The sequence below is a fragment of the Oryza sativa genome, chromosome 11, assembly GCF_034140825.1.
Source record: "Oryza sativa Japonica Group chromosome 11, ASM3414082v1".
Classification (NCBI taxonomy): Eukaryota; Viridiplantae; Streptophyta; class Magnoliopsida; order Poales; family Poaceae; genus Oryza; species Oryza sativa.
The window spans coordinates 14373509-14390749 of NC_089045.1; the positions used below are offsets into that span (position 1 = coordinate 14373509).

The following is a 17241-nucleotide window of genomic DNA, read 5'->3' on the forward strand; positions in this document are numbered from 1 at the left end:
TACAATACCTTCACTGGCGTGAGCTTAAGAAAGCCGCCAAAGAAGATATCCTATCTTCGCTGGCGGCCTTCTTAAGTACACCGCTAGCGAAGATGTGTTTCCGCTGGCGGCCCTTGACCCCCCACCCCCACGATTTTCTGTGCTGGCGGTTTTTCCACATGGCCGCCATGAAAAATATTTTCCAAACGCCATGAAAAATCGATTTTCGAGTAGTGACATAGATTAATAAACAGCACTATTATTTTCCTATACATCCATTAATTTAAAATATTGATTATAACTAATTTATGGGGTTGCTATAGTGACAAAACATGTTAAAGGCCTATATTATTACATCTACTCTACTGTAAAATATCAATCCTATTTATGAGCACATATTTAAGTTGACCATTATCTAATTACTTGATATTAATTATTTTATAATTATAAATGTATTTTATTAAATAGTGAATTATATACCATTAGAAATCTTATGAATTTAGATGAATTTAGGTTCAAGTTTCACTCAAATCCGAGTTAAAATGAGCAAGTTATACTAGTTTAAAGATTCAATTTCGAATTAATCGGAGAAATTGTGAAAAGCTACTGTTCATAATTCATTTATTTTTAATCCGAAATACAGTATATCTTTAGCCTTTGTACCGACTGACAAGTGGGACCCCGGGTTTATTCCTTTTTCTACCGAATTATTTTCTAAAGGAAATTGGATGGTGCTAATGACAGGTGGGGCCCACAACCTATTCTCTTCTCTTTTCTCGTTCTCTCTATCGTCTTCTACCTCCAGACCGAGCGGGAGCAGCAGGGGAGACGCGGCGCGCGCAGCAAGGCCGGCCGAGGGCGACCCGACGGTGACCAGGGGAGGGAGCGGCAAGACTCCGGTGTCCTCCTGCCGGCAGTCACGGCACAGGACGGCGCGGGGGCGAGAGGCGCCGCATGGCCGCCATGGCCGGGCACGGGTAGCTAGGTGCTAGGGCGATACGGAGGGTTTCCGACCAAATTGGTGAGGGCGTGAGCATTTATGGCGCATGAGGGTTCCGTTTTTCTAGAAAAATCGAAGGGAGAGCCCCCGGGATGGCATGTCCACGGTGACCTCCTTGGGCGGAGCTTCGGAGCTCGGGCTTGTCACGATTATGGCCCTAATCGACGAAATAGTTGGGGGAGGTAGTTCCTAGAGGAATAGGAGGAGTAACAGGAGTGAGGACTTACCGAGGGACGGCGGAACGACGAAGTTCCGCGGCGGCGGTGGAGCCGGGAAGAAGCTGCAGCACGCCCACAAGATGTTCGACGAAATGTGTAGAAGGGTGAAGAAAAGGCAGAGAGGGGAGGACGAGCTCGTGAAGGCTGGGAGGTCTTTTATAGGCGAGTGAGGGGCTTGTGCTGGAAGCTAAGATTGATAAGCTCACCAGCTCATGGCCAACCGGGCTAGATGCTGGGCTAGAGGCGGTTAGGGCATAGGCGCACATTGCTGTTAGAGTATATTGTAGTTAGAGATGTATTAGGATTGGATTGATTTGTATGGATTCCTTTCTTATCTGTAATCCTTCCTTATCTCCTCCACATGTACTCCTATATATTCCAGTCACTTGAGGCTCAATACAATCATCTCACGTTATATAGTATATCTCTCCTATTCTATCCAACATGGTATCAGAGTGATGCTAATCGCTTCGGCTGCCGTCGCCCCCGGGAGGCGATCTCGCTCCCGGGGGCGGCCACCTTTTTTTCTTCCAGTCGTCGTCATTGTTCTCCTCGGAGAGATCGATCTCCTGGCGTCATGTCATCATCATGGTTTGCCACCGAAGGATCAATCTTGATCTCGACGCGGCCTCGTGTTTTGTTGCTGTGTGGGAGGATGTCTCAATCTCCTTGGGCGGCGACGTTCGTCGTTCGCGTCAAGCAGCACCAACAGCAGTCTCATCGTTACCGTCTACTCGTGGCTCTGGCTGTTCTGCACCTGTGTATGCACGCTACGAGCATACATGCTCGACGTCTGCAGTGGCACATATGCATGCATGGGTTGAGTCAACATGCTGCACGTGAGCTCCTCCATGCTGCCAGGAAAGCCATCAATGCCATGAGCTCGAGGTTCAGATTGGTTTTGGTGGCATATTGCTGCTTGCTGCTGTTATTTTCCTTTTCCGATCAGAGATCGGTTTGCGTCGCCCACGCCGTCGTTTCACCGAGATCAAGGATGTTGTTGTTTTGCTGTCCCAAGCTACAACGACATTGTTCGACATCGTCGTCTGTCCGTCATCACGTCTTCGCGCCGTGGTCACCATAGTGTTTTTTTAATTTATCCTTTTGGTCGTCGTGTTTGTTGGCTTCTCGCCTGCACCTGCGCACTCTCGCGCCTGACGCCGCGATCCCTGCCACGAACCGCAACCACACACTATTGGGTGACTTGTGCTGCATCGATATCGGCGACGACTGGCTACTACGACTACGACAACTTCATCTCGACTACATCGACTATGGCACAAAGGGCTATCATCCATGTTAAGCACTCTTGCCGGTTTCTTCTCCAGTCCAAGTGTCCGCGCTGCTCACGCTTGGACTGCGGGGGGATGTTAGAGTATATGGTAGTTAGAGATGTATTAGGATAGGATTGATTTATGTGGATTCCTTCCTTATCTGTAATCCTTCCTTATCTCCTCCACATGTACTCCTATATATACCGGCCCCCTGAGGCTCAATACAATCATCCAACGTTTCATAGTATATCTCTCCTATACTATCCAACAATGGCATGGCGCGGTGCACGGCGCGGGGCACAGTGATGGGACGGCGCGCGGCGACGGGACGTGGCACGGGGCTTGGTGTGGTGCGACGCGACGGACGACGGCGCAGCAGTGGCACATGGCTTGGCGGTGCGTGTCTCAGGGCGGCGACGCGACGGGCAACGGCGATGGGACGGCGGGCGCGACGGCAACGGTACGCGGCGCGGGCGGTGCTCGAGGTGGTGATAGCGATGGCGGCGACACGACGACGTGCACTAGTAGAGATCGGTACATCTATGATGATCTACTTTTGTCATGGAAGATGCAATAATCGTCGTAAAATAACATCTATGATGAACTTATGACGAAATAGGATTAGTCATAGAACTCGCGTCACATAAGTTTCTCTATGACAAAATGGTAGATTTCGTCATAGAAATGCTTCTATCCATGACGAAGGTGCTCGTCACAGAATTGCTTTCCAGCTGGCTAGTGACATGCGTCGTCCAAGCCACGTGGCTGCCATATGTGGAATCCACGTTGGATGTGACGTGGCAGATGACGTGTACTCCATGTTATGCGTGGAATCCACGTTGGATGTTGTCACGCCCAGAAATTCCCGAATAGAATTCCAAGCAGAATGTGCATGAAAATCCCCGTCCAGGACCGGCCGGGGTACACAAATGACAATGTTGACATTCAGATCCACGTCTTACAAACATCATAAAAGTCTTACATAAATACAGCGGAAAAACGAAAGATAACTGGAGCTGAGCCTTGACTTGATCTGCAGCGGGAACACCACTCCACAGGCATCCTACTCCTCGGAGAAATCACTGTCTGACACATACTCGTACTCTTGGGTTGGGGAAAATAGAGCAAGACTGAGTACTACCCACTGTACTCAGCAAGCCATACCGGAATAGGGGTATGATGCAGGGAATTATCAAAGGAGAGCTAGAGTGGTTCATTTGCATAAAGCGAGCATTTATAAACAGAAGTTGTAAGAATTAAACAGTTGTAATAATTAATCAATATTAATCATCCGCTGTCCAACGCTATCCCACGTTGCAACGGGCCCAACCATCCACCTAAACTATCCAATTTCATTAGATTAAACTAGGGTGAGACTAATCACGGTGAATCTGGTTGACCGCCCATAACCGCGGGCACGGCTATTCGAATAGTTTTACTCTGATCAGAGGTGTACAACTGTACCCACAAGACACAGCCCCACGACATGTTTCCGTGCGCCGACATGCCACCACGACATACCGGAAAGAGGCCGTGACAGGACCATTCGCATAACCCCCTCTAACCAAGCACACCACACCTCAGGTTTCAACCCCACTCCTCGCAAGGCAGCGGGCAGTCCCCTCTTGTGCCTAGGTGAATTCGGAAGCCGCATAGGCCGTCACAGGGCCCATCCAAACTCCATCACGCCCACCCTTGCCTGGATGCGTCGGCTAGAGAAAAGCTACACTACAAGCCCAGCCGTTGCCCACGCTGGCTTGTGGTAAGTACGATAAGTTCTTTCAGGGCATCCCGTGAACCGGTCCTTAACTGCCATGGGTGCGACCAACAAAACCATGCACCCACAGCCCGCCATGTGATTCATTTTAATTAACCAACACCGAAGCGGTGTCACTAATCCAACATTACCATTAGAACCTACAGTCTAAACATTAATAGGATTTTTCCCCAATGTGTGCTAGTTGAACTAAGCATGGCTAAGCAATTCCTAGTCCAAAGTCTATTCATGTTATAACCCAAGCTAACAAAGGAGCATGGTATCAAAATAGCATGGCTGTAACAATAGGTAAACATCCCATAGTAACATTATAAAACAATGCAGTATTTGAAGAAAAACAATAGAGCATTTGCAATATAGGATCAACATGTTCAAGTGACAAGCATGACTTGCCTTGCTCTGCTGCTGGAGAAACCTCGGTGACTATTTCGAAGTACACCGGAGCGTCGGAAGAACCGGAATCTAAGCGACATACAAAGCAAACAATGCAAACAGGCTATAAGACTACTGAAACAGAGAACAAAACCATTTTTAATGGATTCTACACATTTTTCTTGATTTACTGAGACTTGAATGGGCTTAAATGGAGCACGGATGAATTATTTATGAATTTTATAAGATTCACTGTGTTTATTACTATAACAAAAAGTCCTTAAATAATTTATTGCGCAATTAATTCCCAGGGCTGACGTCATCAAGGGGGCGGCGGCGCCGACGGGCGGGGCCCGCATGTCAGCAGCTCAAGGGGAGAGAGGGGCGCCGGCAAGTGGGGCCCCCGGGTCAGCGGCCTAAGGCTGCCGGTCCACCGTGGACCGGGACCACGCGGGTGGTCCACCACCGGTCCATGGGACCGACGGCCCAGATCACCTCGGGGCCGATCGGACGGTTGGCGGCGACCCGGCTCAGCTCGGCTCAAGGCCGGCCGACCGGCCACGGCGATGGCGACGGCGCGAGCGCGCGCACGCGTTGCCAGCGATGGCAACCGGCAGCGGAGGCGGCGGCGCGAAGGCGACGTGAAGGCGGCGGCGACGACCGGGGCGGCGGCTCGACCCGGCGCGGCTAGGAGGGAGAGGGAGGGGAATAGAGGAGCGGGAGTGCCTCACCGAGAGTGGCCGGCACGGAGGAGGATGACGGTGAACGGCGACGGCGAGCCATGGGAGGACAACGGCGGCGGGCGGACGAGGTCCGGAATGCCCTAAGGGAGGAAAAGAGAGAGGTTAAAGGGAGGGAGACGAACTACGGCGATCGGAAACCATGGCCGAAGGCGGCGGTAGGGGTAGAGCTCACCGGAGCGCGAGGGGATGCGGGTTCCGGCGATGACTCGACGGAGGAAGGGCGGACGGGGTGGATCTCGGCCACGCGAACCCGACGGCGGCGACGGCGCAGCGGCGAGTCTAGTGGCGGCTAGAGGCGGCCGGAGTGGCGGGAAAGGCGGCGGCGGGCGGATGCACGGTGCGGGAGCGATGAAGAGCTCGGGAGAGTTCGGCGAAATGGGGAAAAAGAGAGAGGGGGTGGCGGCGGAGCTTAAATAGGGGAGGGGAATCCTGGACGTGGCCGATAGGGGCGGGATGCCGCCGGCCAACGCGGGGAGTGGGGAAGGAGAGAGAGGCGGGATTCGAAAATCGGATCCCGGTCATCTTGGGCGTGGGTGCGGGCGGGAGAGAGAGGCGAGTGGGCGCGGGAGGCGCGGGCGCGAGGGCGACGTGGACGACGTGGCCCGGAGGAGGCGGAGGCGGGCGTGGCGGCGGTTTCGGCGGTGGTGGCGACGTGGAGCGGGCGGCCGGAGGAAGGGGACGACCCCGACAGGTGGGGCCCACCTGTCAGCGTCCTGGGGAGAGAGGGGAGGCAGGCGGCCGGCCCGCGCGGCTTAGCTGGGCCTGGACCTTCGGCTGGCCCAGCGGGAGGAGGGGGAGAAAAAGGAGGAATGGGCCGGCGGCCCATTCAAAGGAAAAAAAAAGAAAAGAAAAGAAAGAAAAAGGAAAAAGAAGGAAAAAGGATTTTTCCTGGGATTAAAATTGCATGTGCTCAATTTTAATTGGTTAAAATTATTTCGAGAGCTCTGAAAATTCCACTAAAAATCTTGTTAGCGTATTTCAGCATGTAAAACTCAAGAAAAATTCCACATGCCAATTCCGATTATTATTTGCATTAATTTATTAAGGTTTACTCTTGCTTGACACAGGTATTTTCTTGAGACCATTTAAAACTCCAATTTAGGCTTGGGAAGGAACTTCGGGGTGTGACAAACCTACCCCCCCTCTTAAACGGAATCTCGACCCCGAGATTCGGAGGAGCTGGCGAAGAGGTGCGGATGGGCGGCCTTCAACTCATCTTCCCTTTCCCAGGTTGCTTCCTCCTCTGAATGGTGACTCCACTGAACCCTGCAGAACCTAGTGACCTTGTTTCTGGTTCTTCTTTCACTGGTCTTAAGAATTCGAAGTGGCCTCTCCACATACGTCAGATCTTCTTGAATATCAATGTGCTCCGAATTGGCTTGTTCCTCGGGTACCCTCAAGCACTTCTTTAATTGGGATACATGGAACACGTCATGGATGCCGATCATGTTGGAAGGAAGCTCTAGCTGATAAGCAACTTCTCCCCTTCGTTCCAAGATTTTGTATGGTCCCACGAAACGTGGTGCCAACTTGCCTTTGGTTTGAAAACGGTGCACTCCCCGGAGCGGAGTAACACGAAGATACACGTAATCCCCTGTTTCAAAAGTGAGCTCCCTTCGGCGGTTGTCCGCGTAGTTCTTCTGTCGAGATTGGGCAATTCTCAACCTTTCCCTGATGGTTCTGACTTTCTCTTCTGCTTCCCTTAGCACCTCTGTTCCAAACACTCGCCTGTCTGATCCCAGAAGAGAGGGGTGCGACACTTCCGGCCGTATAATGCTTCGAACGGTGCCATTTGAAGACTAGCCTGGTAACTGTTGTTGTAAGAGAACTCCGCATACGGCAAGCTTTTGTCCCAAGCTCCACCAAAATCAAGTGCGCAGGCCCTTAACATGTCCTCCAATATTTGATTGACTCGCTCGGTCTGACCATCGGTCTGCGGATGGTAGGCTGTGCTGAAATTCAACCGGGTTCCCAATTCCTCTTGCAATTTCTGCTAGAACTTTGAAGTGAATTGGCTCCCTCGATCAGATACTATCTTTTTGGGTACTCCATGTAGACACATGATTCTCGAGAGGTAGAGCTCTGCCAACCTTTTGCCCGTATACGTGGTATGTACTGGTATGAAGTGAGCAACCTTAGTGAGTCGATCCACGACTACCCAGATTGAATCGTGGCCCGATGATGTCCGGGGCAGTCCTGTTATAAAGTCCATTCCAATCTCCTCCCATTTCCATTCCGGGATTTGAAGAGGTTGGAGTAAACCTGCTGGTCTTTGGTGCTCTGCCTTCACTCACTGGCAAACGTCGCAGAGTGCGATGAATTCAGCTATTTCCCTTCTCATGCTGACCCACCAAAACTTTTCTTTGAGGTCTTGATACATTTTGATGCTGCCTGGATGAATGGAGTAGTGAGTCTGATGAGCCTCGGTGAGTATCAGATCCTTCAGTTCTTTGTCGTCAGGTACACACAATCTTTCTGCCAACCAGATTGTGCCGTGTTCATCTTCAAGGAAATCCCGAGCCTTTCCGACTCTCATGTTCTTTTTCAGCTCTGCTATTTCAAGATCATTCACTGCTCTAACTTGATCGACGAGCGTAGGCCGTGCTTCTAGAGCGGCTACGAATCCGTGTTCAACGACTCCCACATTGAGATGTTCAAGCTCCTGCTGCAATTCTTCGCACATGCCCTCGATGCATAGGGCATTGCAGTAGCTTTTCCTGCTTAGCGCATCTGCCACCACATTGGCTTTACCCGGGTGGTAGTGAATGCTCATGTCATAGTCTTTGATTAGTTCCAACCATCTTCGTTGTCAGAGATTTAGGTCCGGTTGGGTGAAGATGTATTTCAGACTCTTATGGTCCGTATATACTTCGCAGTGGTTGCCAATCAGATAGTGTCTCCAGATCTTTAAAGCATGAACCACTGCTGCCAATTCCAGGTCATGAGTTGGATAATTCCCTTCGTGTGGATGCAACTGCCGCAAGGCATACGCGACCACTCTGCCCTCTTGCATTAGAACACATCCAAGCCCGTGGCGGGATGCGTCGCAACAGACTTGGAAGTCTTTCATCTGGTCGGGCAGAATCAAAACTGGTGCGGATACTAATTTCTTTTTGAGCTCCTCAAAACTCTTGTCGCACTCAGCTGTCCATTTAAACTCTCATCTTTCTTAAGCAACTAAGTCATGGGTCGGGCGATCCTTGAGAAGTTTTCGATGAATCGGCGGTAATAACCCGCAAGTCCAAGAAAACTCTGAATCTGCGACACGGTCTTCGGTGGGGTCCATTTGGTAACTGACTCCACGTTCGATGGATCAACTGCCACGCCCTGAGCTGTAATAACGTGACCCAGAAATTTAACTTCCGACAACCAGAAGTCACACTTGCTGAACTTGGCGTATAACCTGTGCTCCTTCAACTTCTCGAGTACCAGACGGAGATGTTGCTCATGTTCTTCTTCGGACTTTGAATAGATAAGTATGTCGTCGATGAAGACCACAACAAACTTGTCCAGAAATTCCATGAACACTTTGTTCATCAGATTCATGAAGAATGCGGGTGTGTTGGTAAGTCCGAAAGACATAACCGTGCACTCATACAACCCATACCGAGTGGTGAAGGCTGTCTTTGGAATATCCTCTTCCCGAATTCTCAACTAGTGGTAGCCTGATCGCAGGTCTATCTTAGAAAACACTTTAGCTCCTTTCAGCTGATCAAACAAATCATCAATCCGCGGTAAAGGATATTTGTTCTTGATTGTGACCTCATTGAGTACGCGATAGTCGACACACATTCTCTTCGTCTTGTCCTTCTTCTCCACAAAAATGACCGGAGCACCCCAAGGTGAAGTACTTGGTCGAATGTACCCTTTCTGCAGCTACTCATCAACTTGCTTCTTGACCTCTGCTAGCTCGTTGGCCGTCATTCTGTACGGTCTCTTGTAAATAGGGGCAGTTCCTGGTGCCAAATCAATCCGGAATTCAATTTCTCTCTTGGGTGGCATGGTAGTGAGGTCTTTGGGGAACACTTCTGGGTACTCGCAGACTATGGGGATATCGTCCAATTTCCGCGAACTCTTCTCCCCGGTGGTCACAGGGTTTTCCACCTTAATCTGATTTAAGGAGATTCCTTGCTTCGGTGAGACTGGTGACTTGTACACCACGGTTTCTCCCTTCTCATTGGTCAAGGTGACTGTGTGATTCGCACAATCAATGACGCCCTTAAACTTGGTCAGCCAATCCATCCCAAGAATGACGTCTAGATCCTTGGATTCGAGAAGGATGAGGTTGGCTAGAAATGGTGATCTTTGAATTTCTATTAGCACTGAAGGGCTATAACTGACCGAGGTTGAACTATTTCCTGGGGTATGAACCTTCATTGGTGTACTAAGCTCTTTTTTTCTTAACCCATACATCCCCACAAATTTCTTTGAAATGAAAGAATGCGTTGCACCAGAATCAAAAAGTACTGTAGCAGGAACTGAGTTGACAGGGAATGTACCCAGTACGACCTCTGGTGCTGCTTGCGCCTCCTCTGCGGACGCGTGGTTGACACGGGCCTGGACAAACCTTGGCCCGACACGCCTAGGCTTTGGGCATTTGTCAGCGAAGTGGCCAAGCTCGCCACAGTTGAAGCAAGACCCTGGCTTTGTCCCAGTCTCCTTCTTGGCTTGCGCGGACGGAGCTGACTGTGCTGGAGCCATTGGTGGGAGTGGAGCTGCACTGCGGTTGGGCTGACCGCCATGGTGGTTCTGGCTGCCACTGGCGCCCTGATGGAAGTTGCTGGCACTGAAAGGGCGGTGCTGGCGGACGATTAGGGTGGTAGGTCCACCTTGCTGTCCGGGAGTGAAGCGCGGTCGCTGGTGGCTCCCTTGGTTGGACCGGAACTGCGCTGCCTTCCTCTTCCTTTCCATTTAGTTGCGCTGATCCTCTGACGGATTGCCTTGTCAACCAACCTCTCAAAGTCGGCGTAATCTCCAGATATCAACTGGTTGGTTAGCTCATCATCCAGACCTGCTAGGAATTTCTCCTGCTTCTCGGCGTCAGTACGGACATCCTCCGGTGCATATCGCGCGAGGCGATTGAACTCATGGAGATACTCCGTCACTGTCCTGTTGCCCTGGTGGAGTGCCCGGAATTCCCTCTTCTTTTGTGCCACGACCCCATCTGGCACTTGCGCCTTCCTGAAGCTGCGGCAGAACTCCGCCCAAGTGACTTCCGTGCCTGGTGGGCGGGTAGCCATATGATTGTCCCACCAAGCTGACGCGGGACCTTGGAGCTGGTGTGTGGCGAAGGCGACCTTCTCCAGATCATTGCACTGCAGGAGATTGAGCTTCTTCTCTATGGCATGGAGCCAGTCATTTACCTCCATAGGGTTGGTGGTGCTGGAGAAGGTGGGTGGTCTAACGCGTAGAAACTCCGGCAGTTTGGACTGAGGGGGAGGGGGACCAAACTACTGCTACTCGGCTTGCTGCTGCATCCTCTGGTACATCTGCTGGTGCTGCTGCTGCATCTGCTGCATCATAGCTGTCATCATCTGCGTCTGATGAGCCATTACTTGGGCAAGGGTCGGATTCTCGGGGAGTGGTGGCGGACCATTGCCGGAATCACGGTTGGGATGCACACCGTTAGTGCGTTCTTCGCCGTTGCTGCCCTCGCCTATTGCACGGTTACCATTCCTGGTGTAGACCATCTTGAGGAAGAGCAGACGGGGGAAAAGAAGAAAAACAGATGCTCAGGAACTAAGCTTTATTATATAGGAATTTAAACTGCAATTGTTCTGATCTGAATTAAAACACTTAAAAAGCAAGCAAAAATCCTTATTAGGACAGCCATATCATAGGCATATGATATCGACCGTCGACTGACCCCCAAGCGAACAGACCTAAACACTCAAACTAACAGGCAAATGCTAAACAGTCGATAAACTAATGGAAAGCAAGCCTAATGCTCGGAACGGCTCCTGCGGTCGGTGGAGTCGAAGGCATCCTCCTGCTCGTCACCAGATCCCTCTTAGCGGCTCCTGGAGTCTGGCAGATACGTCTCCCTGCTGCCCGGCTCTGAGCCACTGGAACTGCTGCTGCTGTGGTCGCGGCTGCCACTGGGAGTAGCAGACAACCAACCTCCGTTGCCACTGGCTGGACCCCTGGCAGCTGACGCTGGAGCGAAGGAGAGAGCGGACGCGGGAGCTGGCACTGGAACTGGAGCTGGGGTTGGAGCTGGAGCTGCGAGAATTGCGGGCGGAGGTGGGTTCCTGGGCGCAAGCTGAATGCGCACGGGTGCAGTCGCCGTCTTGCGGGGCGTGGTGCGGATCCGGACTCCTCCTGGCGCTGGGAGACCCTTCAACTGAGCATTCTCCTTCTTCAAGCGTGCTATCTCATCCTTCAGAGCTATGATCCTCACTAGCTTCCCATTGTTCGAGGCCTTGGCTTAGCTCGGCTCAAGGCCGGCCGACCGGCCACGGCGATGGCGACGGCGCGCGCGCGCGCACGCGTTGCCGGCGATGGCAACCAGCGGCGGAGGCGACGGCAACCGGCGGCGGAGGCGGCGGCGCGAAGGCGGTGGCGACGACCGGGGCGGCGGCGACGACCGGGGCAGCGGCTTGACCCGGCGCGGCTAGGAGGGAGAGGGAGGGGAATAGAGGAGGGGGAGTGCCTCACCGAGAGTGGCCGGCGCGGAGGAGGATGACGGCGAACGGCGACGGCGAGCTACGGGAGGACAACGGCGGCGGGCGGACGAGGTCCGGAATGCCCTAAGGGAGGAAAAGAGAGAGGTTAGAGGGAGGGAGACGAACTACAGCAATCAGAAACCATGGCCGAAGGCGGCGGTAGGGGTAGAGCTCACCAGAGCGCGAGGGGATGCGGGTTCCGGTGACGAATCTCGACGGAGGAAGGGCGGACGGGGTGGATCTCGGCCACGCGAACCCGACGGCGGCGACGGCGCGGTGCGGCGGCGAGTCTAGCGGCGGCTAGAGGCGGCCGGAGTGGTGGGAAAGGCGGCGGCGGGCGGATGCACGGTGCGGGAGCGATCAAGAGCTCGGGAGAGTTCGGCAAAATGGGGAAAAAGAGAGAGGGGGTGGCGACGGAGCTTAAATAGGGGAGGGGAATCCCGGACGTGGCCGGTAGGGGCGGAATTCCGCCGGCCAACGCGGGGAGTAGGGGAGGAGAGAGAGGCGGGATTCGAAAATCGGATCCCGGCCATCTCGGGCGCGGGCGCGGGCGGGAGAGAGAGAGGGGAGTGGGCGCGGGAGGCGCGGGCGCGAGGGCGACATGGACGTCGTGGCCCGGAGGAGGCGGAGGTGGGCGTGGCGGCAGTTTCGGCGGTGGTGGCGACGTGGAGCGGGCGGCCGGAGGAAGGGGACGACCCCGATAGGTGGGGCCCACCTGTCGGTGTCCCGGGGAGAGAGGGGAGCTGGGCGGCCGGCCCGCGCGGCTTAGCTGGGCCGGCCGAAGGGCCGGCCCAGCGGGAGGAGGGGGAGAAAAAGGAGGAATGGGCCGGCGGCCCATTCAAAGGAAAAAAAAAGAAAAGAAAAGAAAGAAAAAGGAAAAAGAAGGAAAAAGGATTTTTCCTGGGATTAAAATTGCTTGTGCTCAATTTTAATTGGTTAAAATTATTTCGAGAGCTCTGAAAATTCCACTAAAAATCTTTTTAGCGTATTTCGGCATGTAAAACTTAAGAAAAATTCCACATGCCAATTCCGATTATTATTTGCATTAATTTATTAAGGTTTGCTCTTGCTTGACACAGGTATTTTCTTGAGACCATTTAAAACTCCAATTTAGGCTTGGGAAGGAACTTCGGGGTGTGACAGATGTGACGTGGCAGATGACATGTACTCCATGTTGGATTAGCATCTCCAGTATACTAGAGCCACGTGGCAGTCGTATTTAATCCCACGTGTTGGCATTTCATATGTCCACGTGACTGAAGGTGGCAGCGCCACGTGTTCTCATTTTGAGGCGCCACGTGTTTATATCTGATTAATGACACATGTCTTTACCTGATATAGCCACGTGTTAATCTGTTTCAATGACACGTGTCAAACACATTAGGATGAAGGCCCACTGATCATTTGTCTTGGCCCAACCCATTTAGCCACACATTTTACATCTAGTTGTGGCCCCAACCCACTATTAGGTCTAGAAAATTTTTAGCATTGGCCAATTTGGAGCAACAATTAGAACTTCACAGGACATTATGAATAGGCCCAACATCAACATTGAACACAGATACCAACTTCACATAGCACCATATTACAAATAAGTTCACACAACCTAGTACACATATCTTCACATTTAAGTCCACAAAAGTTTACCACAGGATGATAATTTAAGTCCACCATAGCACCAAACATCATTTTACATAACCAAGTCCACCACACGACAGTAAGCTCATAGAAGCATCAACACAACTAAAATAAGTAGATGGAGTTCATCACAGTGCATAAGATAATAAAGGAGACTAAGACAGCTTATATCAACACCTGACAATCAAACAAAACCAAGTTTCAGATTATATCAACATCAAATTTCTTATTCTCCAAATCAGATACAACTGAATAATAATTCAGGATCAATTATTTTTCTGACCTGCCCGAGGGTGATGGGGAGGAGCACAGCAACCTGATAGGATAGTACCATATGTTAGATTATTTTTTTATGCGCTAGAGAAACAACAAGAAACAATCGACAGATACGATATTAGTTTTTGAATGAAAGGGCTAATTTGCAACACTAATCCGATGTCCCCATAATATATTGCACTAACAGAACTCAATGTCACCATCCCCAACCCACCTCATTTCACTGGCCAAACAAACAAGCAACTGAACTAGAATGCATAGGAGTGTAGCACTAAAAATTAGACACTAAAGTTATGATAAAAAAAAACTAGAATATTAGGGAAGGACCTAATATCAAATAATTAGGAGGGGTGAGGCTTTGAACCCAGGTCGTCTAGCCTACCACCTTGTGGAGCTAGCCGGAAGACCCCTGGACATTTCTCGACACTAAAGTTATGATACAAGTAACTTCCTATGCATGCTTCATTTCTACAGACTATAGGCATATAGCATTTAGATATACAGATTTGTATGCAGGACCGTAAAGTGTGGTGTAAAGTTATGGACACAATTTAAACATGCTTCATTTCTACAAAGTACAGGCATACAACAACAGTTCCACGACAATATGGAGTGCAAATGCCAGGCAGGAACCCAAAACACATCAAAAGAGCATTTTCCCACTTCCAAAATTTAACAATGTGGCAGCAACATCACTAAGTAGATCAGTTGGACACTATGGTTCAAGTGACCATTCTTACCATTTGCTAATAGGAAGTCAGTGCAAAAGTTACCACCCAAAAATTTGTCCATCTTTCAAGCACATGCACATCCAGCTCGGATTAATTTATCTAGCAGTAAACAAAAATATAGTTGTAATAACACAATAAATTGATAGATCATGAATTTAGAAATTTGTAGAAAAAAGAATAATCAAATTTGAAGTCAGTATGAGGGAGAAAGACTTTCTACAAGTTTTACCTAGAGATTTAAAAGAAAAACCACACAGTTGTTCTACAATTCAAAATTTTGAATTTCAATTTATGAGTCTTCACTGTTTACTTGACAACATTCTAAACGTGCTCGAAATTGTAGACAATATTTTTATATGAATAATGAAAAAGGAATCGTCTAATTTCGAACTCATATGAGTGAGATAAACTACTTTAAAATTTTATTCATGCATTAAAAGTAAAAACCTGCTGCTATTCTTGTGAATTTTCTTGTGGTTTGGACTGACTTACCCCTCGTTCATATCGGTACAACACTACAACACACATATAATGAGGGCACAATCGTAAATCAACTATTCAAGGGGATTCAGATCCAAACCACCTGGTGGGGAACAGCCCAACGTGGGAGATGATGAAACACGACACCGCCGAGTGGGTGTGTTCCACATGGTGGCGCCACGGCCGCCGCGTCCTCTCCAGGTTCACCGCATAAAGGACAATTAACAAAAAAACAAGCTTTCACTCAAAGATCTTAGTATCATGGTGGTAGAGCTTCTTACGCAAATGCTCATGGACTGGGTTCGATTCCCAGGTGTATTTTTTTTTATAAAAAAAATGATAGCCACATATAGGACCAGTGGCACATATAATTTGGGCGGGCGGTGGGACCAGTGCCACATATGCACGGTGGGACCAACAGGTATTAATAAATGAAATTTGGATATCCACGTATGCGCTGTGGGACCAACAGGTATTAATAAATGAAAGGTGTGCATTATTTGTGACGAAATTTTCTATTGTACCTTGACGCCATTTTTAATTTCGTCATAGAGTTTTGGTACCTATCCCGCCATGACTGATCCATGACGAAATAGAAAATTTTGTCATAGATATGGTCTATTCAATGACGAAAATATACAACATCATGAGGAAAACGTCATAGATGGGCGATTTACGTGGCAGCGCGCGGCTGAGCGAAGGCGATGGCGACACGACGGCGTGAGACGCGGGGCTCGACGCGGCAGGAGCGGCGACGCGAGGGCGACGTTCGTGCGGCGCTGCAACGGCGCGCGATGGTGACAGGGATGGCATGCGTGACACAGGGAAGAGGCTTGGGCCCAGAACGAATACGTCCTGGGCAATGAATAGTGCCGACAGGAGGAAAGAGAGAAAAGAAGGAAAGGAAAAAGGAAAAGTGGAAGGGCTAATCTGCAAAATGGTGTTGGATTTGGAATTGAAATGTAGCTCAACATATTTTGGATTTGTAAATTCAAATGCTTTATTTGGTTATTTATTTATTCACCCACAATTGAATTGTTTTTAGATTAATTTGGATTTTTCCCAAGGTGAACTTGATGCGAACCCGCTAGGGTTTGTGGCCCGATCTTTCGATGAGAGGTAAGGGATAACTCGATTAGATGAAGTCGACGTTCACGGCCCGACTACAACTGTCCAAAGACGCTGCACCTTAGCAACCGATACACCGTCTCCAATGGTCGCCGCGAACTTGTGGTGCGCGTCAACCCGGCCACAAGGGCACTCGTCCTGCAAGCAATCGAAGAACAAGCAAGAACAAGTAGGACAAGCACTGAGATTGCTAGAAAAAGATGAAAGTTTCACTATCAAACACAATATGGTGGGGTTCCGATTACAGGCAGACGGGCGGTTTAGCCAACACGCGCGCTGCGAGCCGGTAGCAAGAAGCTATCTCTATCATCAAAACCCGCCTATTCTTGGCGGCGACTAGAGGTATAAAAAGAGGGGAAGAACGACAATAGGGTCGTGCTCCAACCCTAGGACGCGCCCCTAATGGGCCCAACATGGATACACAGCCCATTGGGCCAAAAGAGGTGACGCAGCACCATGGACAAAAAATAGTCGGGAGTAAAATGACAATTGCGGCCGCTCCAGAACAGATATGGACATGTGGCTGGATCCATTTGAAAGTAGACTTGATAAGCTTTCCATGAAGTACTTGCACGCCCAAATCGGAGTTCGCATGAAGTCGTGGCGGCCGTCAGAAGTTGGCGCTGCCCTGCAGTCCGAATCCACCCCGCGCGAATCCTCTTCCCTTTGGATCCTCTCCATCGTTCCTGAGTAAAACACGAGTGCACGCGTCTCCGAGGTATAAAGACGAGGAATATGAACTCAAGAAAGAACTCACCTGATAATTTAGTTGACGTGTACGAGCGCGGGTAATAGGACCATCATGCTGTATATGGGGGGACGTGGATGTATCGATGGTGTTGATGTCCTCATCATCCTCCCCTTCTTGCATTTGAGTCGTCCTCGACTCAAGCTCATCTTCTTCTCCCAAATACGGCTTCAAATCTGCAACGTTAAATGTGGGACTAACCCTGAAATCTG

The 17241-nt window shown here is 50.3% G+C and overlaps 1 long non-coding RNA gene across 1 annotated transcript; it reads right to left on the minus strand.

Annotated features, from left to right (window-relative positions):
* Positions 1 to 13621: 13621 nt before the first annotated feature.
* On the minus strand, positions 13622 to 15376 carry LOC107275610 (uncharacterized). The gene is made up of 4 exons (XR_001541338.2): positions 15257 to 15376; positions 14683 to 14772; positions 13950 to 13982; positions 13622 to 13843 (listed from the first exon to the last, which is right to left on the minus strand). It is a non-coding gene; the product is annotated as an uncharacterized lncRNA (long non-coding RNA).
* Between the last annotated feature and the right edge of the window lie 1865 nt (positions 15377 to 17241).